This window comes from Diabrotica virgifera, chromosome 8 (assembly GCF_917563875.1).
Source record: "Diabrotica virgifera virgifera chromosome 8, PGI_DIABVI_V3a".
Classification (NCBI taxonomy): Eukaryota; Metazoa; Arthropoda; class Insecta; order Coleoptera; family Chrysomelidae; genus Diabrotica; species Diabrotica virgifera.
In genome coordinates, this window is record NC_065450.1 from 126,334,297 (window position 1) to 126,362,258 (window position 27,962).

General features: G+C 32.9%; 1 protein-coding gene across 4 annotated transcripts in view; it reads right to left on the reverse strand.

The window, feature by feature from the left end:
- The window catches only part of LOC126889519 (serine/threonine-protein kinase tricornered), a 675,111-nt gene that overhangs the window by 325,624 nt on the left and 321,525 nt on the right, over window positions 1–27,962 (reverse strand). Inside the window, exon 1 of one of the 4 annotated variants that reach the window (XR_007700065.1) lies at window positions 26,549–26,886. The exons of the other annotated variants lie outside the window; for them this stretch is intronic. The gene's annotated coding sequence lies outside the window, so the exon portion shown is untranslated. Of the gene's footprint in view, window positions 1–26,548; window positions 26,887–27,962 lie in introns of those variants that run through there. 4 annotated transcript variants of the gene reach the window in all.

The window sequence follows — 27,962 nt, forward strand, 5'->3', positions numbered from 1 at the left end:
TTGTTGTAGGTAATTGTTCACGTTGTCTTTCCAATGCGTACAACGGGCACTCCACTAAAAAGGGGTCTAGGACGTTTCGATGCCGCCAGTTCATCGCCGGCCGATTCATCGCCAGTCAGTTGATCGCTATCTGATATATTTCCGAATTTTCGACAGTTACATTTATTATCTATTTTTAGTATTAATTAGGAATTCTAGGAAATGCGAGATATGACCATTCCCGTTGCCATACTTAATCTTTTAATAGACTTTTAAACTTTTATAATATAAAATATATTATAATGACTATTTCATTCATAGGAGATTCTGACCAATAGAAAGCTACAGAAATCTAAATTAAATCGATAATTTTTTGATAATTGCCCGTCGTTAAGTATATTACGTCAGATGCCCTTCGTTGCTACGAAAAAATACATTCAGTAACATTAATGACAATTAATGTTTTAAAAATTATAAAAGTGATGACTTTCAATCGTCAAATATTTATAAATACTTTGTGTTTAATTGTACTAATTTGTACTTACATAAATAAATTACAATAAAATTTTGGTTTTGAACAGTTTTATTCATGAAATAATCGCAACAAATTGCACTCGATCTCTAAAATTAATATAGAATTTTAGAGCTCTTGTGCAATTACTACTGATAATCTTTTAAATTTCACGGCCAACATTTCCAACCAAGAGAAACTGTTTCTTAAATTCGAAAAGAACCCAAAATTTCTGTACAAACATTTAGGGAAAGTAGAACAATAAATATAATAATATTTTTTATATTTCTAATTGTCATAAGTTTTGAACTGAATTTAAGGTCGTGTCGTGTCATCTCCCATAATACAAAATTAACTGACTAACTGGCGATGAAACGGACGGTGATGAAACGGACGGCGATGAAATGGACTGGCGATGAACCGGCGGCATCGAAACGGCGGCGATGAACCGGCGGCATCGAAACGGCGGCGATGAACCGGCGGCGATGAACCGGCGGCGATGAGACGTCCCATTCCGCTAAAAAGTCATGCACTGTTAAATCACTATCACACGCGTAACAGAAAGGTTTGGGTTGCTTCTGCAGAAGGAAATCATGTGTCATCTTGGTGTGTCCTAATCGAAGTCTGGAGATGATAACTTGATCTCTTCTTTTCATAGGTAGCCTCAGAACAGTTTGTTTTATGGATCTAAGTTTAGAATTTGAGACATCCCATGTTACCTGCCATTTGTTCAAAATGTCCGTTTTAAAATATTGTTTGACATAAAGATGGTAACAAGTAAACATCGACGATGAAATTGGTTTCCCAATTGCTTGTTTTGCAACGTTAATGGCTCTTTATTTTCCTCTTATTCCACAATGTGAAGGGGTCCAAAAAATTGAACTGTTCGGTGATTGGTTTGGCATATCATGAGTTCCGACTTAATTAAACTTAAGATAGGGTGTCTAGTAAAAAGTTTGTTTAAGGGGATGGGTACGAACTTTCAGTATGAGATCCTGAGAAAACTAAATAAGTATTTTGAAAAATTTAAACGCAGAATGAAAGATTATGTTGTTACCGAGGGATGAAAGTCCCTGAAAACTTCTATAATGTTTATTTTAATAAGTTACGTAAAAAACTAAGAGAAAATTTAGTGTAATTTTTAATTTCAAATATCTCATTCAAAAGAAACTTTTTATTCATTCTAAGGGACTTTCGACCCTCGGTAATAAAGTAATCTTTCAATCTGCGTTTAAATTTTTCAAAAATACTTATTATTTTTCTCAGGATTCGAAAAAAAAATAATTACATTTAAAATACATTGAAAATTTTGACAGGCATCAAAATTTTGCATTTTATTCCTTTCCCCTTAATGAGGATAATGAATTCAATGAATCAGTAATTATGAGACTATTAACAATGTTATTTTCATTGACGAATTGTATTGCCTGAAGAATGGCAAACAGTTCAGCAGAGTGAATTGCTTAGGGAGATTGAAAAATTTGATTACACATAGTTAAATTAATAGTGTTTTAAAAACGGCTTTCAAAGAAACTCAAACGATAAGTAAATAACTGTGACGGTACTCCAGATGAAAAATTATAGAAAATAGATGCTGAAAATTGTAAAAGTTTTAAGAACATTTACAATAAACAGGTATATAGTGATAGTATGGTATAATTAGACCCAAATCCTGACATCCAAAGTAAAAGTTATCCTTCAACACGAAATTTTTCTGTATGAACCACATATACTTCAGTAAAATTTACACTATTTCGAGAGTCGGGTTTGGGGGAGGGGGGAAGTGGGGAGAGAAGTCGGTAAATTAGTTCGCAAATATCTTAAGTGAAGAAGGTTCTATACAAAAATATTCTACTTTAAAACAAGAAAGGTCTTATGCATATTTCTTCTAAAATCAACGGTTCCGGAGTTACGGAGGGTTTAAAAGTGGAGATTTGCCATATTTTTTATATTGTTTGGGCAAATTATAATATTATTATGAAGGAAACTAATTTTTTTAACAGGATTGTGTTTTGTAAATGTAATTTTTCTATTACAGTGGCCAGTGGTATGTTAGTGATAAGTCCTTGAAGCAACGTCAACCTCACCACCTTCTCAAGGGGCGGTACTTTTTAAGGGAAAAGACGCTTCCACATGCCTAGACTATATAAACCTGTGGTACGGAGAAACCCACTCTGAACTTCTTATGGACAATGTCGCATGAATATCTTTCCAACAGTAAATTCCAAGAAAATAATTTTTAAGTACCCAAAATATTTCTTGCATGGTAATGATGATTATAATGCAATGAGTTTCAAGTAAACCTATTCATCAGTTGGAGTAAACTTATTCATTAGTTTCAGTCCTCTTCAAATACAACAAGCTCCTGTTCTACATCTTCGTCTATGATGGTTGTGCCCCTATTATCACATCCTAGGCCTGATCTATTCCTGCATATATGTTTTAGAAGTTTAGACCACTCTTTCTACACTCACAGTTACGGATGCATTCATCTTTGCAGGTATACACTATCAGAGAACGTAATTCCTCGGGAGCTGCAGCAAGTACTGTAGTAATTGGTGTGAGGTGTTCGTTAATCTTCTTCCAACCCACTCCAACATATTCTTCAGGGGTAATTGAAGACGAGAAATTTTATACGAAGAGCGTAAGATATCTTGCAGATAGCTGATACCGTGTCACATCCTGTAAAGGCGTATATTACAAGGAGAACATCCTTCATATTCCCAATGCCTCGCTGATTTTTTCCTGCTGATTTCCTTTCTTTGGTACCACCATTTTCAATTTCTTTTCTGATGGTGCTTGGAGACTGGACAGTCAACAAAACTAGTACGTTCGTGTCATCACCAATAACACAAGATTCAACGTCTTTTAACAGCCTATAGTAAGAAGTGAAATAAGGTCATTTTGTTGTTAGAATTAGCTAAAAATTAACTTTGGTTTATATTTACATGGATTGAGTCTTCAACTTTTACTTCAATGCTAGGACGTGCTCTGCGTATGTGTTCTTAATCTTTTGTATTTCCTCGTTGGTATCCATCAAATACAACAGTCGCTGTTCCGTAATGAGTAATTACGTAGTCTCTGGTTACTCGCAAATCTGTTTGAAGGTAGCTGGGCGTCGCCAGACAACACGATGATGAAGGATATAAATAACCTCCATCAATGATGTATAATGACATTTTCCCTGAATCCAGAGTCTGAAACCAAAACATTGAAGATTTGCTTCCACCACAGCTTGTCTTATAGCAGCGCTTGTCCCAGTATTTCAAATAGGTACGCTGCTAACCATCTGTTGTGCATCTTATCCTCTATTGGACAACAATATGATTGCACAATATGGAAGTTTAATAAAACCCATTAGTTATTTCTATTCAGCATTATTTTACTGAAAAATCTAAAAATTACAATAATGTCTAATGTCTACATGTACTCACTTTAGAACCATTCGTTTTAGAAGGATTCGATAGATAGTACCTTTTTTGTTTCAAATTTAATGTAGAACATTTTTGTATTAGTGCGGCAGATTCGTGCAAATATTTGTAAGAATTGCACATTTAATGATACAAGCATATAAATTGGGCCACATATACTGCACATATAAAGGTTCAAATTTAGATATGACGCCATCTCAGATTTTGTCTTTTACAAAAATGGCGGACATTCAAAATGGGCGACTATACATATGTGACTAATAGCACGATATCTTTTGAATGAAAAGTCCGATTTCAACCAAATTTGGTACATATGTTCTTTTTGTGATTTACAAGGTCTATGTCGTGAACTGGAAGAATCGGTTTACCAGAAGTTGTGTTTTTCCTGGTTTTTCATGTAAAACTATTTTATATTATGTAAATTATTTATTTTCAATTTTTTTACCCTGTATATATTAATTTTTCATAATGGTAATACCACCATTGAAAAGAGCGTAAGAATATGTTTTAGAAAATATTTTGAACTTTTTAGTTATGTTAATTACCATTTAATAAATGCATAACGTATCTTCACATGTACCTTTGTGTGGCAGATTCGTGCAAATATTATAAGAATTATTGTGAATTTAACGGTAGAAGCATATAATTTGGACCACATATACTACACATACAAAAGTTCAAATTCAGATATGAGGCCATCTCAGATTTTGCCTCTTACAAAAATGGCGAGTATTCAAAATGGCGGCTATACATATGTGAGTAATAGCACGATAGCTTTTGAACGAAAAGTCCGATTTCAGTCAAATTTGTCATCAAGGTTGTTTTTTGGATGAATAAGATCGAGGTTTTGAACTGGAAGAATCGGTTCACCAGAAGTTGTGTTTTTACTGTTTTTTTTTTATGTAAAAATCTGTTGTTTTTTTCAATTCTTTCACCCTGTATATATTAATTTTTCAAAAAGTTAATACCGCCATTGAAAAGAGTGTAAACATAATTTTTACGAGAGATTTTGAACTTTTTAGTTATGTTAATTACAATTTAATAAATGCATAACGTATCTTCAGATGTACCTTTGTGCATCAGATTAATTTTGAATGCCCGCCATTTTTGTAAAAGATAAAATCTGAGATGGCCTCATATCTAAATTTGAATCTTTGTATGTGTAGTGTGTGTGGTCCAAACTATATGATATAACCATTAAATGCACAATAATTCTTAATATTATTTGCACGAATCTGCCGCACATAGGTTTATAGGTACATGTGAAGATACATTATGCATTTATTAATTGGTAATTAACGTAACTAAAGAGTTCAAAATATTGCCTAAAAATATTTTTACGCTCTTTTCAACGCCGGTATTAACTTTTTGAAAAATTAATATATACAGGGTGAAAGAATTATTAGAAAAACAACATGTTTTTACATAAAAATCAGGAAAAACACAACTTCTGGTAAATCGATTCTTCTGGTTCAAGACTTTGGTCTTGCACATCAAAAGAAGAACCTATATGTACAGCAAATTTGGTTGAAATCGGACTTTTCGTTCAAAAGTTATCGTGCTATTAGTCACATATGTATAGTCGCCATTTTGAATGCCCGCCATTTTTGTAAAAAGTAAAATCTGAGATGGGCTTTTATCTAAATTTGAACCTTGATGTGTGTAGTATATGTGGTCCAAATTATATGCTTCTAAGATTAAATTCACAATAATTCTTATAATATTTGTACGAATCTGTCACACATAGGTACATGTGAAGATACATTATGCATTTATTAAATGGTAATTAACATAACTAAAATTTTCAAAATATTTTCTACAAAATAATTTTATGCTCTATTCAATTGCGGTATTACCTTTTTGAAAAATTAATATATACAGAGGGAAAAAATTGAAAAAAAAAACATTTTTTACATAAACAACCAGTAAAAACACAACTTCTGGTAAACCGATTCTTCTGGTTCACCACATCTATCTTGTAAATCAAAAAAAGAACCTATATACCAAATTTGGTTGAAATCTGAAGTCTCGTTCAAAAGTTATCGTGCTATTAGTCACATATGTATAGTCGCCATTTTGAATCCCCGCCATTTTTGTAAAAGGTAAAATCTGAGATGGCCTCATATCTTGAACCTTTATATGTGTAGTATATGTGGTCCAAATTATATGCTTGTATCATTAAATGTGCAATTGTATCACATATCGGCCGCACTATATAGAACATTGTTCAAGCAAACCGAAATCAGAAATATTGGCGAAAAACTACTAATTTACCAACTTTTCCTCCCCACTCCCCCTCAAACGCCACGCTCAAAATGGTGTAACATTTTACTGAACAATAATGTGAACCATATAGAACAATTTGGTGTTGGAGGAAAACTTTTACTTTGGATGTCTGGGTTAGGCCTTTTTACACCAATTGTATCATACTATGAAGAGACTATTACGTCAATTCTAATTTTAAACGCAAATCAAATTTATCAAAGAAACAATACGCATTTTGTTTACCTAAAAAATCGGCATGCAACATCTACCTAGCCTAGCATTAGAAATCCTCGTGAAATAATCACGCAATACAAAGCCAATGAATCACTATTGACGTATATACGACAGTTATTTACCAAATAATTAGCACCCACGTTTTGTTAAGTACTAAATTCAATATTCCTTTAATTAGACACTTCAAATGTTATTGTATTAAAATTATTAGAAGAAATGGTGTTGTCAATTATGAATCTACCACGTACTCTAAATAACCAATTAATTGGACGTAGGACTATCCTTAAGAGTACATAATACCAATTATATAATTAAACTAAAAGTAAGAATTGAAAACCACTAACATACTCGTATAAAAATTAAACAATTCTTCTGCACCAAATCGTTGACTCATTCTTAAAATCCCATTCAAAATTTTAATTAAATGAGCTATAATATGTTGAGCATTGCCAGGACATGCTACATATTTATAATCAATGAGAGACTGAAAACATTCCTTCAAAGAGAAATTCCATAAGAGCAAACTGGATTTACCAAAGGTAGAAGCACTCTAGAGCACCTGTTGAATATAAGACAGAAAAAAGAAAAATCTAGGGAATTGCATATTCCACTATACATATGTTTTATAGATTATCGTAAAGCGTTCGATAGGGTCAAGTGGAGACACTTATGGCGAATTCTAAAAGAAGTAGGCGTACCACAACACATCTATGCGCACACACTACTGGATCAATTAAAGTGCTTGACACACTTTCAAACGAATTTCATCCAGAACGGGGTGTCAGACAAGGATGTATACTATTTCCACAATTATTCAATATACCAAAGGTAGAAGCACTCTAGAGCACCTGTTGAATATAAGACAGAAAATCGAAAAATCTAGGGAATTGCATATTCCACTATACATATGTTTTATAGATTATCGTAAAGCGTTCGATAGGGTCAAGTGGAGACACTTATGGCGAATTCTAAAAGAAGTAGGCGTACCACAACACATCTATACGCACACACTACTGGATCAATTAAAGTGCTTGACACACTTTCAAACGAATTTCATCCAGAACGGGGTGTCAGACAAGGATGTATACTATTTCCACAATTATTCAATATAACTATATGGGGAGCATATTATGAGAAGAGCACTTGAAGGATGGGAAAAGGGCATCTCAATAAATGGTCATAAAATAAACAACCTACGTTTCACAGATGACACAGCCATTCTTGCAAATAGTCAATTGCAGATCTGATTGAACTTATACGATTGATCGAAAACGAAAGTCAAATATTTGGTCTGCAATTAAACATATTAAAGACAAAGATTATGATAGTGGATAGACTACATAAACATAACATTCATCCACACATAACCACCGGTTTGAGGTTGTGAGATCATACTTATATCTGGGATCATTAATCACAAACACAGGGTAACTACAGAAAGAGATTAAACGTAGATGTGATCTAGCAAAAGTCGCCACATCAAAAATGACCACAATATGAAAGAACTGTCAAATTTCAAGAGCGTTAAAGATGAGGTTGATAAACTGCTTAATATTCACAATACTGACCAACGGATGTGAATCTTGGACCCTCAGACAATCGGAAAGAAGAAAGATATACGCCACTGATGTTCTGTTGGAGACGAATGTTACGAAGTCCGTGGACCGACGAGAGCTAAAAGTTAGCCAACGACTCTCCAGTAAAGTCCATTTCCAACCATTAAAATACTTCTGACATGTTCTGAGAGCATACACAGAAAACATGGAAAGACTCATTATACAAGGAAAGATGGAAGGCCGAAGATAGAATAGAATAGATATGCTTTATTGTCACTGAAAATTTTTACAATTTTATGGACAAAGCTTACATACAGTCAAAAGAAAAATAATATCAACAACAAATAACAAAAATAACAACAACAATTTACTAAAATTAGATAAATCGTCAATATACAGTAAATATGATATAAAACCAAAGACAAAAATAATTAATTGTAAAATTTATATAAATTGCAAATTGAACATACAACATTAGGAATTCACAGTTTAAGCTACTGCGTATGAAACCCAATTTTCTTAGTTATTCATTAAGAAATGATTCTATTGAATAATATGGTCTTTTAGATAGATAGGCTTTGGTCATTTTACGGAACTTTGGGAAAGATGTTACAGATTTAAGTTGTACAGGGAGATGGTTGTAAAGTTTTTTTGCGGAATATAATATAGATTTCTTTACTAACTCAGTGGATGGGATCGGTAAATAAATATCAAAGATTGAATTTCTGGTGGAGTAAATATGATTGGGCCTTGCTGGAAAGACATGAAGGTGTTTACGAATTAAACAAACCGTTTCTAGAATATATAAAGATGGAAGTGTTAAAATTTCGTGATTTCTGTAGTAACTTCTGCAATGTGTAGATCTTCTGAGGCCAAACAGATATCTTATTGCTCTTTTTTGCAATTTAAAAATAACATCAAATTGAGCAGCTGTACTAGAACCCCAAAAAGGAAGACCATATCGAAGATGAGACTCGAACAACGAAAAATATGTTATTTTAGAAGATGCTAAATTGAGTTCCCTTGAAACGGATCTTATTGCATAGCAAGCTGAGGCGAGTTTCTTACTTAATGAATCGATATGAAGGGACCATTTGAGGTTGCTGTCTAAAAAAATACCAAGAAATTTTACAGAATCAACGGTACTGATCTGGCTGTTATTAAGAGGCAAAGGTTGAAGAGCTCCTTTATAGGAAAATGCTACTGTTTTGTCTATATTAAAAGAGAGTAAATTATAGTCAGACCAGGTCTTTATCGTCAGTAGATCCGAAGTTATAGTTTCATGAAGAGATGCAATAGTTGAGTTGCTCCAAGTGATACGGGTATCATCAGCAAAAAGAAAAATTTTCTCATCGATTTTTAAATTAGTGATGTCATTTATAAAGACAAGGAACAGAAGAGGACCCAATACTGAACCTTGCGGTACTCCACATACAATGTTTTTGAGACTAGAGTCAGTATCATTTGCTCTAGCTCTAACTAGTTGTTTCCTATTATTCAAGTAGGATTGGAACCAATTCAAAGAAATACCTCTAATTCCATAGAAATTTAGTTTTTTAATCAAGATGTCGTGATTTACACAATCAAAAGCTTTGGCATAGTCACAGAAAACAGTGGCAGTATAAAGATTATTGTTTAGTGCTTGATAAACCTCATGTAGTACAGAAAACATGGCATCAGTGGTACATTTATTAGTTAAAAAGCCGAACTGATTTTGAGATAAAATGTTGTTATCAACGATAAAGGACATAAGTCGAGTTTTAATGAGTCTCTCAATTAGTTGGTCTATAGTTGCAGGCATTAGATTTTTCACCACCTTTATGAAGAGGAATAATAATGGCTGTCTTTAGGCACTCTGGAAATTTACGTTTTTGGAAGGAATCATTAATTAGTGAGACGAGGATTTCCAACACATTTTCTGTGAGATTAGAGAAAATTTTTATAGATAGTCCATCAGTACTACAAGATGATTTGCTTTTGATACTACTGATTGTTTGGGTCAGTTCAGAGTTATCGACTAGTTTTAAAAATAATTTTTAAGTTTTTTTTAAGTTTTAAAGAGATCACGAGGAAACGCTTAGCTGCTGAGCGATTTTTCGCTAAGCGTTTTTTGGTTATGGCCACTCTCTAATATTTATTGGGTTTGAAATATTTTTTGTAGTCCAGTCGTCCACGATTTATCTCGTCTCAAGAAAAATCGCTCATAAGTCTGGCTGTACCGTAACAAATGGCAAAAATCGCGCATCGTTTATATATTTAACAGCTTTATAGAAACAGACTTCATTTGCAGCAAAATGCAAAAACTGCAAAGGAAACCTGCACATTTCACCCTTAAAGACATAGACGCAAAATTTCGCGTCAATGTTCTTTAAATGCGTTCATTTTTTTCGAATCCTGAGAAAACTAATAGGTTCTTTTGAAAAATTTAAACGCAGAATGAAAGATTACATTATTATCGAGGGCCGAAAGTCCCTTAGAATAACCAAAAAGTTTCTTTTGGATGAGATATTTGAAATTAAAAATCACACTAAATTTTCTTTTTTTTTTTCACCCCTGCAACTTATTTTATTAAAATAAACATTTTAGATTTCAGGGACTTTCGGCCCACGGTAATAATGCAATCTTTCATTCTGCGTTTACATTTTTCAAAAATATGTACTTATTAGTTTTCTCAGGATTCGAAAAAAATGAATGCATTTAAAACACATTTTCGCGAAATTTTGCGAATACGTCCTTAAAACGCATTTTCATTTTTGTCGATGGTTTCGTTCAAAATGATGTCAGCTATGGTAGGGGAGCAAAGTATCCTAAAAGTGCAGTCACTCGAGCGTTATGACCTATTGGGTTGTGGAGAGTAGGTCCTAAAACCAAAAAAAGTTAAGTAAAGTTTTCCATTTAAGTGGGGACTTTCCATTTTTTAATTTAATTTTCCATTTCCAACAGGCGTTTTTTTTTTCGATTACACCGTCATCTATCCATAATTCGAAAAAATGTCTCGAATAAAAGTTACTTATTTTTACGTAAGGAATCCAAATCTGCAATAAAAAATGGGGGCTCCTATTTAAGATTTTAAAGTAACCCCCGACCCCACCTCCGTGGGGGTGGTGTTTGGTGCCATTCTATAGATTTTTGAAAAAATTGAGCACGTATTTTTTAGTTTTTTGATCTGTCATTCATTTCGCGAAATATTCGCTTTTTTCTTGTGAAACTTTGGGACTCACCCATTTCCTTACGCCCCTCTCAAATCGTCAGATTTTTTAAATATACACTGTTTTACATGTACTTACCTTACCTTAAATCTGACGATTTCGAGTTTTTCTAAGGATATATTTTTTTTCGCCCCCCCTTAACGAACTCCCCTGCATTAAGAGCCTATATATGGTAGAGGTACATTTTCAGGGTACCAGGTTTCTCCCCATGTAATAATCTGACGCGCTCGAGTAACTGCAAAAATCCCCGCTTGGGCACCCCTACCACTACGATTCTTGTTTGAAACTTTTTTTTATACGGTGTACAAATTCTTGGTAAATATACGTTTTTCGATTCACCCGGTTTCCGGGTTTTAGGGGAAAGCCCGAGGGTAGGAGTCGTAAAATTCTTGCATCATTTTGGGTCTAGGACGTTTCATCGCCGCCAGTTCATCGCCGCCGTTTCGATGCCGCCAGTTTATCGCCGGTCGATTCATCGCCGGCCGATTCATCGCCAGTCAGTTAATCGCTATCTGATATATTTCCGAATTTTCGACAGTTACATTTCTTATTTATTTTTAGTATTAATTAGGAATTCAAGGAAATGCGAGATATGACCATTCCCGTTGCCATAATTAATCTTTTATTAGACTTTTAAACCTTTATAATATAAAATATATTATAATGATCTTTTAAATTTCACGGTCAACATTTCCAACCAAGAGAAACTGTTTCTTAAATTCGAAAAGAACCCAAAATTTCTGTACAAAAATTTAGGGGAAGTAGAACAGTAAATATAATAATATTTTTTATCTTTTTAATTGTCATAAGTTTTGAACTGAATTTAACGTCGTGTCGTGTCATCTCCCATAATATAAGATCAACTGATTAAACTGGCGATGAAACGGTCGGCGATGAAACGGACGACGATGAAACGGACGGCGATGAAATGGACTGGCGATGAACCGGCGGCGATGAAACGTCCCATTTCGATCATTTTTGGGGTCCCAAAATTAACATTCGTAGCAAAATGCAGCTTGTTCGTCTTGATTTTGGAGATCAAATCTCTTGCGGTTTATACATAGACTTTCTGTGAGAGATTACCAAATATACAATCTTTTTATAATATGTAGTTTAAATGATATATTCTTTTCCTCAGTATTTATCTTGATTACTTCCTATTGATTTATTTGAATTCAAAATTCCATGTAAATAATTTTTTGAGTCTTCTACTAACGACATGTAAAATATATTCATACATTATAACGTTCATATTTTTATTTTCAGCTAATGCGCTGTAAAGAGATTTGAAATTCTGTATAATATGTGTAATGTTACAATTAACCAAGTTTTAAAATGTAAATAAGTTTCTAATTACATAAATACTTTCCATAGTGTATATATGAATAGTTTTTTCCGGTTTATGTTTATAAAATTACTGCTTACCTGTCTGTCACACAAATCAGCATAATTGACTGACGCAAATCAAATAAAGTTGACTCACCTGAAACAATTAAAAATTATTAATATTATATTAAAGGGTAATTAGACACAAAAAAATAGCATCTAGCACCGAATGCTGTTTTTCCAAAGTAACAAAATTTAAAATACACTCACAGACAAAAATATTGCATATTTATATTATTTTGTGTCTGTTTTTGAAGTACAATAAAAATATTGTACTTTCCCATTGATTTTGTTTTAATAACAATATTCTTTTTCCGCAAATCGCCAGGAAATTTTGACATTCCTGTCAAAATTTCTTGAAGAAAAAGTCAGGACTTCCTTACTGTAAGGAAATGTCATTTCCTTACTGTAAGGAAATGATATTTCCGTACAGTTGTTAGTGTTCTACATAAATGATAGAAAACACATTGCTTATAAGGAATTAATTTATATTTTGAAAACATCAAGTCATTACTGAATACATTTTTAAGATCAATTTGTTATATTTACAGTAATTTTATAAAGAACTCGTATTTTTACTCATGCGATAATCCATAAAACGTCTGTATGCATTTTCGTACTTTTCTCTTGATTTCTTTGGCAATAATTCTAATGAAGCAGTATTCACTGCCTCAACCAGCTCTGGAGGAGTCCCAGGAATGGAAATTTCATCATCACTTATCATTTTACTTTCGAGAACACCAGCAATTAAATTTATAAGCGTCAAGTTTGACAATTCAACCTCAATACGTTTCCATAGTAACCCAAGTAATTTTATTAGGAATTTCAAAGCACCATTTATTTGCGAATAAAATTATCGCGTTTTTTTTAAATCAATCAATATCTGTCGAATTTTAAACGATTTGCGGAAAAATAGTATGTTTACCTCGTAGGAAAAGCCACATTCCTGGACTCTGTGTTGCTAAGTCTCGGCTTGCGCCTCGACTTAGCAATCTTCACAGTCGTCCAGGAATGTTAAGCTTTTCCTACCCGGTAAACAATGTACTATTCCTTTCCTAGATTTTTTTTACTTTTATTGCTAAATAAGTTCTTCTTTTCATATGTTAATATTTCATCGATTTAGAATCGTAATATCTTGAAAACTTTTGCACACAAAGAGTAGGTAACGTTCTCTCAGAAATTTACATCAAAATGGAATTTCTAAATAGAGGATGTTCACAATCAATACGCTATTTTTTCTTTAAACTTAAAACCCAGTAAGTTAATAATTTCAGATGAAAAACCCCGTATTTTATAATTTTAATGAAAAAAGAAATCTTCCCTTTCAAATAGTTATTAATACTTTTGGAAATAATTTTGGTTTAATGTTAAAGGTAAGATATATAGATGAGGTAGTTTTATTTTAGCAGTCCGTGTAAAAAGATGTCACACTTGTAATTATTTGTGGTTATGGCACTTTTACAAAGTGATAACAATGGCTCGTTTAAATAATACATAATACACTCCGCGGCACAAAATTCTGCCACTAAAATTTTTTGATTAGGTTTGACAATTTATAACTTTTTACATGTACGTATTCTGATTTTCAAGATTCTTGCATCAGTTTGTAAGGAAATATATTGACATTGATTGATATTATTCTGTACTCTGGGCTAATTAGCAAAATTCATGGAAAAGTTATTTACCAGCAATTTTATTGCTGGAATCGAATTATAAGATCCTATATATTAATAATATAGGTATGCAAAGTCCGCAGATAGTGTGCTACTTTTTTTATAAACAAAATGGCGCCGACAAATCGTATTTTTTTCAATTATTGCTCTATAACACTGAAGATTTTAACTTTACAACAAAAACACCCAAATAAAAATTTACCGCAATTAAATTCTGCTTAGAGATATGTTTTTCCCGATTTGTTCCGACGAAAATTTTCCTCGAAAAATGCGGGTTTTCCCAACAAAATCTCTCATTTTCAAATAAAGTTTTAGGTAACTAATTATTAATCAATAATTAAATAACTTAGTGACATCAAAGCTTTCTTGGTATAGATTGTAATTACAGAAGCCGGTGAAAATTAAACGAATATTTTAGCAACAATTCAATTGTTAATTAACAATTTACGATCGCATTAATAACCAAAATAATCATGATACATTGATCAAACTTATAAAGATTATAAAGATGAGATGCTTATTTAATATTTTATCGACAAAATATAAATTTTTCGTTTTTTTGCATAATCTTTAAATTTTGAAAAAAAAATAGTTATAATACACTGGTCTAATTAGTAAAGTACAAAGAAAGGTTATTTACCAGCAAATTTATTGCTGGAATCGAATATTATGATCCTATATTAATAATATAGGTATGCAAAGTCCGCAGATAGTGTGCTACTTTTTTTATAAACAAAATGGCGCCGACAAATCGTATTTTTTTCAATTATTGGTCGATAACTCCGAAGATTTAACTTTACACCATAAACACTTAAATAAAAATTCACTTCAATTTAATTCTACATAGAGGCATGTTTTTCCCGATTTCCTCCGACGAAAATTTTCCTCGGAAAATGTGGGTTTTCCCAAGAAAATCTCGAATTTTCAAATAAATTTTTTGGGCAAGTAATTATTTATCAATAATTAAATAACTTGGTGAAATAAAAGCTTTCTTGGTATAGATTATAACTGCAGAAGCCGGTGAAAATTAAACGAATATTTTAGCAACAATTCAATTGTTAATTAACAATTTACAGTCGCAATAACAACCAAAATAATCATGAGGCATTGATCAAACTTAAAAAGAATATAAAGATGTGATGCCTATTTATTACTTTGTCGATAAAATGTAAATTTTTCATTTTTATTCAAAATACTTAAAATGCGTATTTCAAAGGTCTTGAAAATGAATGCTTTAAAATTTTATTCCAACCATTTGCAAAAAAGTTATGAAACAGCAAAATAAACATACGATTACTGCGTTGTTTATAATTTGTTTTAATTTTTTCAAAGCTTAAAAGTGAGTTTATGATACAAACTAATTACTCTCAAAAAATATCAAACATTAGTTCAATGGTTATATTTTTTAATCAAAGATTAAAAATGTTTTTTTTTGTAATTTTTAGCGCGAAAGTAGGCTTGATACAGATCCGGAAACGGGTTATAATACATAATTTTATTTATTAACTACTGTACGTCGCGCGGCGTTCGTCGCTTCGAGTGAAAACTTTAGCTACGATACTGTACTAGTCTACTTTCGCGCATGTAAATTACAAAAAAATATATTTATAATCTTTAATTAAAATATAACCATTAAACTAATAATCGATATTTTTTGTAAGTAATTAGCTTGTACTTTAAACTCACTTTTAAGCTTTGAAAGAATTAAAAAAAATTATAAACAACGTAGAAATCGTATGTTTACTTTGCTGTTTCATAACTTTTTTGGAAATGGTTGCAAAAAAGTTATAAAGCATTCATTTTCAAGATCATTGAAATACGCATTTTACCTATTTTTTAAAATTAGAATATAATAAAAACTTTCTGAGAAACGGTAATTTGTTTATAACTATTTTTTTAAACATTTAAAGATTATTCGAAAAAATTAAAAATTTATATTTTGTCGACAAAATATTAAATAGGCATCTCATCTTTATAAGATATCAAAGTTTGATCAGTGTATCATAATTATTTTGGTGACTATTGCGACCGTAAGTTATTAATTAACAATTGAATTGTTGCTAAAGTATTCGTTTAATTTTCACCGGCTTCTGGAACTATAATCTAAACCAGCGTTTCCCAACCGCTGGGTCGCGACCCACTAGTGGGTCGCGAGCGGATTTCAGGTGGGTCGCGGCTTGGCTCTTACAGTAGCTGAATAACGTACATATATGTATCATCATGGGTGTGGAATGGGTCGCGAACATGAAAAAAAACATCAGAAGGTGGGTCGCCAGACATAAAAGGTTGGGAACCACTGATCTAAACCAAGAAAGCTTTTATGTCACCGAGTTATTTAATTATTGGTAGATAATTACTTATCTAAAACTTTATTTGAAATTTAAAGATTTTGTTGGGAAAACCCGCATTTTCCGAGGAAAATTTTCGTCGGAGCAGATCAAGAAAAACATGTCTTTATGCAGAATTTAATTTCGGTGAATTTGTATTAAGGTGTTTTTGGTGTAAAGTTAAAATGTTCGGAGTTATGCAGCAAAAATTGAAAAAAACACGATTTGGGGGCGCCATTTGTTAATAAAAAAAAGTAGCACACTATCTGCGGACTTTGCATATCTATATTAATAATATATAATCATAAGCTTCGATTCCAGCAATAAAATTGCTGGTAAATAACTTTTCCCAAAAATGGCCTATTCTCCGATAATCATCCCAGACTATCTGGTAATAAACAATTTTTGATTAGATGACATTATACGGGTGATACGGGGGTGAATGGAGGCGTAGTATTTTCTTTACTTAAAAAAAAACTGTGGAAAAATTGAAGAGCTGATTTTGTTTCATAGTCCTTTCGTATTATCTCGGAGGCAACCCTAAGATTTTGTTTTTTAAATTATCCGAATATTTCTTTTCTTGTAAAAGCTCTAAATAAAAACACTGCTTTGAAGGTTTTTTTTTTATTTAAAAATATCAAAAGCACTAAAATTAACAACATAAAACAAAAGTATTAAGAACAAAACAATTCAATAGCGGGTATGTCCACCTCTCGCAGCATAAACTTCTCGCAATCTGTTTGGCATCAAATGAATAAGATGTGTTATCCTTGCCTGGGGAATAGCCCGATATTCCTCCACCAGAGCCAACATTAACTGTCCTAGGACGACGGCGAATAGCTCTTTTCAATTCATCCCATCGCTCCATCGGATTGAGATCTGGGCTGCATGCATTCCAATCTTATCAATTCAACCTCTTCCAGATAATCATTTACAATATGGGCAACGTGAGGTCTAGCGTTATCGTGCATTAATTTAAACTGGTTTCGAATGGCAGGTGCAGATGGGACTACCATATCTTGGAGAACTTCTTCAATATAGCGACGGGCAGTCATAGCTCCATTTTCAACGAATACTGGGCGACCTCAAACAAATCCTTGATTCGTCGGGGAATAAAGCGTTACCTCCATTGTTGTTAAGTCCAGTGGATATGCAATCTTGCAAACGCCAGTCGCTGCTATCGGTGCCGAGGAAGTAGTTGTGGTGCTGTCACCGGCCTTCGTGAATGAAGCCCAATTTCTGCCAATCTTCTTCGTATCGTTCTTTTACTTACATTTACATGGCGTAAAATTTGCAATTGATTTGTTAGAGACACGTCTAGTATGTTTTCGATCTCTTAAGGATCTAACAACGAAAAAGCGATCATCAGCTGCAATAGTTGATCTCCTTCTGCCAGAGTCTTGGCGCCTTGTGAAATTTCCAGTCTCCAAATACCTACCTGTCCTAAGCCACATAACTTTTGGTTCACATAACTTCGTTTAAAACGAAGTTCATGCCACGATAACTTTTGGTAAGACCTCCATTTATCTCGGTCATTCCAAAGGTTTTCTTCAACTCCCCTCTCCCTTAAGTCTGTATCGATTCCTTCTCACCAACTTAATCTCGGTCTACCTTTCTTTCTTCTTCCATGTGGTGTCCAGTTCAATACTTTCTTTGGTATTCTGTGTTCATCCATTCTTTGGATGTGACTATACCATCTTAGTTGATTTATTCTTATGTCCTCTGTTATATTGTGTTTAACACCCATAATTTCTCGTATTCTTTCATTTGTAACTCTGTCCCAAATTATTCTTTGGTTACTTTGTCCGCTAGACCATTTTGATGTGTGTACTTAATATAATTCACTTATATAGTATCGATTCAAATATTTTCACACTCGAAATATCTAGCACATATGTGAGATCTTTGCTCGTTACATTCTAACCCACTTTGTAGAAAATGGGAATATAACGGAAACAAAATATCATTCTAATACAAATATTTATAGGCTTATAGATACGTCCGAAACTAAACTTCTGTGCAAACCAAATAAATGTAAGTGTTTTTGAACTGGACAAGCAATTTCCACCGAAACTGAAACAAGAAGTAGGTCATAAAGATGTAGGTCACGAAATCAAAATATAATAGAAAAATATGTCCGGGTAAATAGAATTAAAAATTATTTCTTGATACGCTCTAACGTTAAATAAACTAGATTTATAAAAACTCTTCATTTGACGTATTCGGGTCTACTTTTAAATCAACTACCGATTTTGGAGCCTGAATCTCAAGTAACAGTTTTTTTGGAATTATTCGTAAACAAATATCTCAAAAAATTGTTTTAATTTTCATCTGATATTAAAAATGCGGAAATAAAATAGCTACAGAATGTGTATAGTGTATAAATTAAATAAAGTTTCCTGAAAATTGTACTCGTTCACAACCAGGGGCGGTTTCTCCATTGGTTCACTTGTGCAGTGAACACCCAATCAAATTTCATTAAAATACATATTTTTAAAAATCTCATAAATATCATTAAAATATTTTTTCTTAAATCTCATAAATATCATAGTATCATTAAAATATAACTGTATTTATTAATCACATAATTTGTTTGCACCACACCGCTACGCTAGATGCACGTGGTAAGTGCAGAATTCAAATTGAACCCAGCCACTATACAGTAACCCTATAGAAGAACGAGAGCTCTTAAATCCGTGAACCAGGGATTCTCCTATCTTAAAACATTGACGATTTGTGCACTGCACACAGAGACCGGGGCGAAGCGTTTCGATTCACAGTTTGGCATTTTCTGTTGTGGGATTTTATTAAATACAATATTGGTAGGTAGTTTTTTTAGGATGGTGGAGCCTTATTCAGTGAAGTTTATAAAAGAAAATGCAAATAGTTTTGAAAATCGACTTCTTATAAAAAGAATGGACCAACTTGGCCGGAGATAAACTTGGTACAAGAATGTGCAATAAGAAACAATAAGTTTAAACATTGTTTTAAAGTTGAACAGTGATTATGTGGGTGTGATAAACTACATTCTTTATTTTGTTTTCCATGTTTAGTATTTTCAAAGAATAAAACTATAATTTCAATCTCGGTCTTTGGATGCCGTTAAAATAAACGAATTTTTAAACAGTTTTGACAAAGCCATTTCATTATTCGTAACTTCTGCCTCCACCTTCACCACCGAAGAAGCGCCATCATTCAGTAGGTATCATAATCTGCACAAAACAAAAAAAGTGCGTGACATCCTGACTAATCGGGTCAAAGATAGGTTTCATTTTACAGAACATCTTTTGGCAAGGCCCCAAAAATTTTTAGCCTGCGGCGCTTATTCACCGTTTATATAATTACATTCTTTAATTGAACACCTTCCTTAAATTACCACGAGCCGCCACTGTTCACAACCTTAAGAGGCTACATACAGTAGCGCGTTATCAAAACGGAAAACGCGTCCCAAGATTGCGGCTTTAATTTTGAATATTTTGTCGAGATAGTTGGCACACATATTCGTAATATAGTAAAGAATGGCAGTACAGAGCCCAATTTGAGAAATATGTTAGTATGTGGAAATTACTCTATAATTAAATACAATATTTAAAAAACGAGCCTGTACCGCCATTAAGAAGACAAAAAAAATACACTTTCTTCAAATAAACTTTTTTATCCCATGCCTAGATTTTGTGTCACATTGGAACTACTAAAAATTTTTATCTCTAACAAGAAATGGAATATATATAACTAATAACTGATTAGGCAACATAGAGAAATAGCCACTGTCATTTTGACAAACCTGCGTCAGATTTCTAAGTGTAATAGCACGATTCTCTTATCTGTTCTGTTATCTGTATCGATATCTGTTCAGTGCAGTAGTGTATTATTTTAAGAATTCGTTAGTGTTGATCTATATGGAAGTAGTGTTTATTTAAAATTAATTTATTATATTTTTGTGTAATAGAACTAAGTTTTTGGACTATTTGAAAAAATAGATTATTGTTAATTGTGAGTTTTACTTATAGGTAAGTATATTTTACGTAAAAATATTTCGAATTCTAATGCGAGTATATAAAGTTTTAGGAGGATTTTTTAGTCTAGAAATACCATCAATAGTTTAAAATTTAAATTTTAAATTTAAATAAAAAAACCAAAATACTCGCTTTTAATAAAACTTTCACCTATTTTGGTTTATTTTTATAAATATTTATTTACTAATAATAAAATTGTTTTCTATTACTTCCATTTGGCTTAGCGCGCTTATGAGTATAATGTCACAACATTCAGCCTTCATCTTAATTATGTCAAATAATGCCGACGCACTGTTGCCAAAGTTTCGCAGAACTTTCGAAAAATATATGATATTAGTAATAACCGATCTTGCCCAGGATGGCAATTCGCCGGGCGATTCTATCACCATCTTATTCGTTTTCTAAATCATTGTAATCACTAATCACTAATAAATTCTACATCCGATTGCTCAAGATCATTCTCCTTATCACTTTCATAAACTATAATATGTTTTAGGGTACACGAAATAAAAAGGAAAATGTAAATGTGTTGAAACAAATGTATATCCGTGCTTCAATTGTTACCCGGTCACCTGTCGTGTTAAGAAATTGGCGCAACGCATGCGCATTCACACAGGCGCGACGCATGCTCACATTACTGCAAGATAATCACCAGCCATATATTATAATATGTTCAATTTCAATGACGAGTCAGACTCGTCATGTGTAACTTTGGTTATTCATATAGATGACGAGTCTCGTCAAATGTACCCAAGGGGTTAAACGTCAAATTTTCAAACAATAGCAATAATAATAAACATTAATGTTTTTTGAAGAATACGCAACAGCTACTCGATTCCTTTTCAGATTATTACGCAACTTATATAATATAATTATGAACCCAGATTACCAAAATTGGGTTCATAATGTTTTTTTTTCGATGTAATCGCTAATGAAATATATATTTCGAAACCTTGTATTTGTTCATGGTGATCAGTAAGAGGGGTAAAGTCGTATCAAGGATCCAGATAAAAAATTAAGATATCGAACAAGTGGACAAAATGAAATACTTGGGAGTCTGGATTACAGAAGATCTAAATCAGAAGTTCGATCAAGAATAGAGTAATCAAGAACAACCTTTTCGAAGATGATGAAATTTCTGAGTAACCAAAGACTCAATCTGCAAATCCGATATCGCATGGTAAAATGGTATATCCACCCTATTCTTCTTTACGGCGTTGGAGCTTAGAGTATTAATGCTGACAAATGACAAATGAGAAAGCTAAGCTTTTGAGATATGGCTTTTTAGGAAAATTTCATTAGGAGCACCTTCATTAGTGGAGTCGGCACAAGAAGAAGAAGAAGTATTTGTTCATCAATATGAAGACATTACTAATTTAGAATCGTGGGAATATGTCGAGGGAGCGCGATAAAAAAATACTGCGTTTATTTTTATAGGATTGACCTCATTCGTCATAACTTCTAAATTTGTTTGTTTTCTCTTAAAACGTTTCGATAAAAGTCGCTTGATGAGGCGATAATCTAACTTCTCGTAAAAGTTTTCTCGTAATCATTTTCTGTTTGGAAATAGACTTTTAAATACCTACTTAGGAGTTTTATAATCACGAACGTAAAGATATAGGAAATAGGGTCAAAATTGTAATTTCGTATGCGACTATCAGAGCTTAAAATAGATTATGCCGCAGAATTCATATGCATACTTTGAATAATATTTTAATTAAGACTTTAAATATTTCACACCAAGAATAACATTTGCATTTTAATTTAGTAACGTGTCTACTACTTGCCTTCACTATTGTGTTTCACGCCTTCGTGATATACAGGGTGTTAGTAAATAAGTATGAAAAATTTTAAGGGCTAATTCTACATGAAAAATTAATGCCAGTTTGCTCTATAAACATATGTCCGCAAATGCTTAGTTTCGGAGATACGGGGTGTTGAAATTTTTATTTCAAACTGCCAATTTATTTATTGCTCTAAGACCAGTTGAGCTATGAATATGAAATTTGGTGAGTTTTAGGAGGTAGTTATTACGAATTTTATGACATGCAATTAAGAATTTTGTATTCATCATTGGCGCGCCTACGGGCAATAGTCTGAATTATTTTAAAGAAAAAAATAGTACGCCACTGAGATATTTCGAATTAGAAATTATTTTTAAATTACACGTCTAATTTATGATAAAAAACCTTTCTTGACTTTTTTTCATATGATGCACCGTTTTTATGCAGAAAAATAAAACATCTTGGGGCATATTTTTCATTTCTTAATACATCATCAAGAACTATCCAATATAATAATACTAAACTAGAACAATAACAGAAAATATTACTAATACCATTTCAACTAGGTGCAAAGCTGCAAGAAATGTTTAAAATGATCTCCTTTACAGGTAACAGAAGAATTTTATATTCATCATTGGCGCGCGTACGGGTAATGGTCTGAATTTTTTGAAGAAAAAATAGTACGCCACTGAGATATGTCAAACTAAAAATCATTTTTTGAATTCCCCGTTCAATTTACGACAAAAAATCTTTCTTGCCTTTTTTTCATATGCGGCGCTGTTTTTATGCAAAAAAAGTAAACATCTTAACGTTTACAAAGTATTTGAACTAAGTTTCTATGCATATGGAAACTACCTCAAATACTTGGTAAGCTTAAGATGTTTTATTTTTTTGTAGAATTGCATATGAAAAAAAGGCAAGAAAGATTTTTTGTCGTAAATTTAACGAGGAATTCAAAAATGATTTTTAGTTTGACATATCTCAGTGGCGTACTATTTTTTTCTTCAAAAAATTCAGACCATTACCCGTACGCGCGCCAATGATGAATATAAAATTCTTCTGTTATCTTTAAAGGAGATCGTTTTAAACATTTCTTGCAGCTTTGCACCTAGTTGAAATCTTATTAGTAATATTTTCTGTTATTGTTCTAGTTTAGTATTATTATATTGGATAGTTCTTGATGATGTACTAAGAAATGAAAAATACGCGCCAAGATGTTTTATTTTTCTGCATAAAAACGGTGCATCATATGAAAAAAAGGCAAGAAAGGTTATTTATCATAAATTAGACGTGGAATTTAAAAATAATTTTTAATTCGAAATATCTCCGTGGCGTACTATTTTTTTCTTAAAAAAAAATCAGACCATTGCCCGTAGGCGCGCCAATGATGAATACAAAATTTTAAATTGCATGTCAAAAAATTCATAATAACTACCTCCTAAAACTCACCGAATTTTATTTTCATAGCTCAACTGGTCTTAGAGCAATAAATAAATTGGTAGTTTGAAATAAAAATTTAAACACCCCGTATCTCCGAAACTAAGCATTTGCGGACATATGTTTATAGAGCAAACTGGTTAACTTTTCATGTAGAATTAGCCCTTAAAATTTTTCATACTTATTTACTAACACCCTGTATATTAAAAAAGTTGTTTTGATATTTTAAAAAATTAATTGTTTAGGGATATTAAAAAGGTCTTTCTACAAATTAAATGTTTATTTAAATTAATAGTAAAAGTATTGATAATAAATTAATACTTTTTATTTGTATTATTTTTAAAACTATTGTAACCAAAATATTGTCGTTCCATCGATTTCCTTTGTTCTTGAATTGGTGGAAAATATCGATTATTTGTGTTACACATTTCGATTGATTTTGAAATCGAAATACCAAATATAATATAAATAATAAGTTACATTCAAAGATTAAATTCTAAAACATTATACTAAAAGGGACGGCCAAGGGGTGCCATCCAGGGGGTGTATTGTCACCAACATTAAAGAATATAGTCGTTGTTGACCTGATTCATTGGCTAGCTGCCAATAAATCTGGGTCTAGGGTCTCGCAGACTACATTGTAATAGTGACTACGTGAAAATTTCCCAGTACTGTTCCGGAAAGAGAAATGTTAGGTATACGACTGTCAGATAAAAAGAGGAACGACTGGGTAAGATCAAAAACAAAAGTCAAGGACATAACAACAAAAAGACCAACGTTGGAATGCAACAATACAACACTGGAGACCTTCGAAAATAAACGACCGAGAGGAAGACCACAGATGAGGTTGGTTAATGATTTTAAAAGTGTAGCCGGAACAGATTGGCAATATGTTGCTCAGGATAGAGACTGATAAAAGGAGTTGGGAGAGGCCTATGTCCAAACGTGGACGATAGAAGTGTGGCGACACGTTTTAATTACTACTTTTTAAATGCTAATTTTAATTTTTAATAACTTTTTTCAAAATGAAATAATACGTCCCATTTAAAATTCACATTTAATATACAAACCATATATGTACATAGAAGGGCCTGTTAAGTTTTAAGAAACGAAATCTATCCCTATTCAGGTAAAATGTCTTGGCAGTTTTTAAAACACCAGATCTAATAAATTGTCGCCTGTCTGGCCATATGGTAGAAACACATAAGACAGATTAGTGTTTGTGGTCTAGTTCAGTAGTCACAGCGGGCACCCCGTGCGGACACACCCTCGCTAAAATAACAAACCCTCTTTCGAGAAATTTTCACGTTCTTTTTACCGATTGAAATAAATATATTATTGACAGACAGTTGGTTGTTTTTACATGTATTTTAATTTCATTTAATTGTTTCCGTGGACAATAAGGTTATTACACGCAACTCAACCACCACCACGGAACAGAAGGCTAAGAAGAAGAAGTGAAGAAGAACAGAAGATCAAATGCGATATGCCCTTAAATACATAAAATTGGTGTCTGAAAGAGAACCTTTCTGTGAACCTTACTAAAACTAACTTAGTAGCCTTCGGCGGTAACCTTTATGACCAACCTGAAATTTAAAGCAAACAATACTCAGAGGCCGAATTATGTATTAAATAGCCACATCAATATACTACCGGGACTATAGTTAAGAACCCATCTCATCTGTGGTCTTCCTCTGCTTCTTTTATATTCGTGTGGTCTCCAGTGTAGTATTTCTATTCTACACATTATATGTATTGGTTTATCTACAGTACAAGTTCGATAATGAAATTCTAAATAAAATAAGTCTTGAGATCTGGTGGCCCTACAGAGAGTAAGGAAGTAAATCTTCTCCAAAAGAAAATTTAAATTTATAAAGAAATGCTACATCTAGCAATATTCGCCTTTCTTAAGGCCAACATTTCGCTAAGGTTAGGAAATTTAAGTAAATATTGTAAAATATTTGATTTCATTTAAAGGTATTCTGAATTTAAAAGCTATAAATCTTAAGAACTTTTTCTGCACTCTTTCCAACAGTTCTTTGTAGCACTTATAATGCAGAGACCAGATATTGCTACCATATTCTAAATCGATAGAGAAAGAGTAGATGTTTTTGAGACAATAAATATTATCAAGTTCAGATAGGCTACGTTTTATGAAACCTAAAAGAAAAATGGTCCTTAAAGCTTACTCTAGGGTCAAAAATCACCCGAAGATCCTTACATGTTATTATTACCTCCAAAATAGTTGGTCCAATATTATGGACCAATATGGATCCAATATATGGTATTCAAATGTAATTGGATGTTTGTTCCTAACTCATTACCTTACATGTATGTATTCATGTTCAAATTCAACGCATTTAAGTTACACCAATCCAATAATTTACTCAAATGATTCTATAATAAATTACAATCAATGGAATTTTTTAAGACTATACATTTTTAGATCATCAGTATAGAGAAGAATACCTATTACAATGATAAAAACAATAATTTTTAATATCATTTACCAAACAATTAAAAAGCAATGGAGATAAATGTCCACTCTGTGGAACGCCAGAGGTTACATATTTTAACGAAGTAAATTTTGACAAATAACTTATACAGCAGTTTTTTTCATTTTTATATAATATAAACTATAAAAAACGAAATATTTTGTATTTTACTACTCAGACAAAGATACAAAATGAAAAATTGATGTCTTTATCAAAATACAAAACAACGTACGGCCATTACAAACCTTTAAATCACGTCATCTGAAAACCAGGTCTCAAGGTCACAGCAATCGAATTTCGAATAAACGACGAAGGCGCCGCTGCCTTCACAGCTGACTAGATGATCGAAAAAGGGGGGCGGCGACAACGTAACAAAAGTTCCGCGTTCGCGGCGATCAGGGTCGACCACGCGAAGAAAGAGCCACAGATATAAACACAGAACAGGATGGCGGATCGCGTAGTTGCAGGAGACGAATCTATGTGATACGGAACAGTTTGGGAGAGAATTGTATTCTTCACTACGACCACGGTGCATGGGACTCGCGCCGTGAGGAACGAGATCAGATAGGAGTTATGTATTGTGACAACGCCGTACACGAAAAGCGACTGGAGCGCGGAAACATCTCGACGGCGGCGAACGTGTCAGATTTCCACGAGAATGGAAACGCGACGTTGCACAAATTGATGCAAATTATATTTTTAAAGGATGCACTACTTTTTTACATGATGTTACAGAGATATATTTTCACTAACCTAAATTTTCTTTGCAATCATTAAAACATTGCTGTTATATGCTTAGTTTCTAAAGAAGTTTTTTTCTTGTTATATTATTAGGCCCGTTTATGTCTGATCTTAAGGCTTTACGAACCCTAACAACTATATATTATTGGGACAAATTAAAATATACAGTATGGCAGAGGCGGCTTTACCTATTGTGCAGGGTGTGCGGTGCACACGGGCGCCGGGATGTTAGGGGCGCCGAGCACCAAAGAGCGGGTCCTTTACTTTATTTCAACATAAAATATGAAAAATTTTTAAATAGGAGGCGGAAGATGAATCAGTAGCTGACGCGAAAATACATTCTAAAGTAAACTTTTACTATTACCTATTAGATACCGCAATTACTAAATTTGACGAACGCTTCGAACTTTTAAAGCGAAATAATGACACTTTTTCGTTCCTTCAAAAATTAAAACACTGGAAGGATAAAACACTGCAGTAAGTGGAGCCCCGCATACTGCAGACTTTTTATCGGCAGATAGTTTAGTCGGGATGGGCTGTTAGTGCGCATACTGAGCCAACTAAACAGTCGGGTTGGTGAAGAAGGCGCACACTATCAACAGCCGACCGACTATTCTCGAACGGTTTAGTACTAAAGTTCTTATTTGACTGTTAAAGTTAGTAGTCGCACAATGAAAAAATTATCCAGACATGTTATTATCGCTCTCATATAACGGAGGAGGAAATCCAAGAAGAGATTCCGAGAGTATTGAGTGCATCATAATTTACAGTGAAAGAAATAAGACGCCGTGACGGTTAAAAGTAACAGACGTGATCCAGAAGATTGTCATGTTAAAATGGAACTGGACAGGACACATAGGAAGAATAGAAAACAACTGTTGGACGAAGCAAATTCTTAAATGACGACCAAGGACTAGC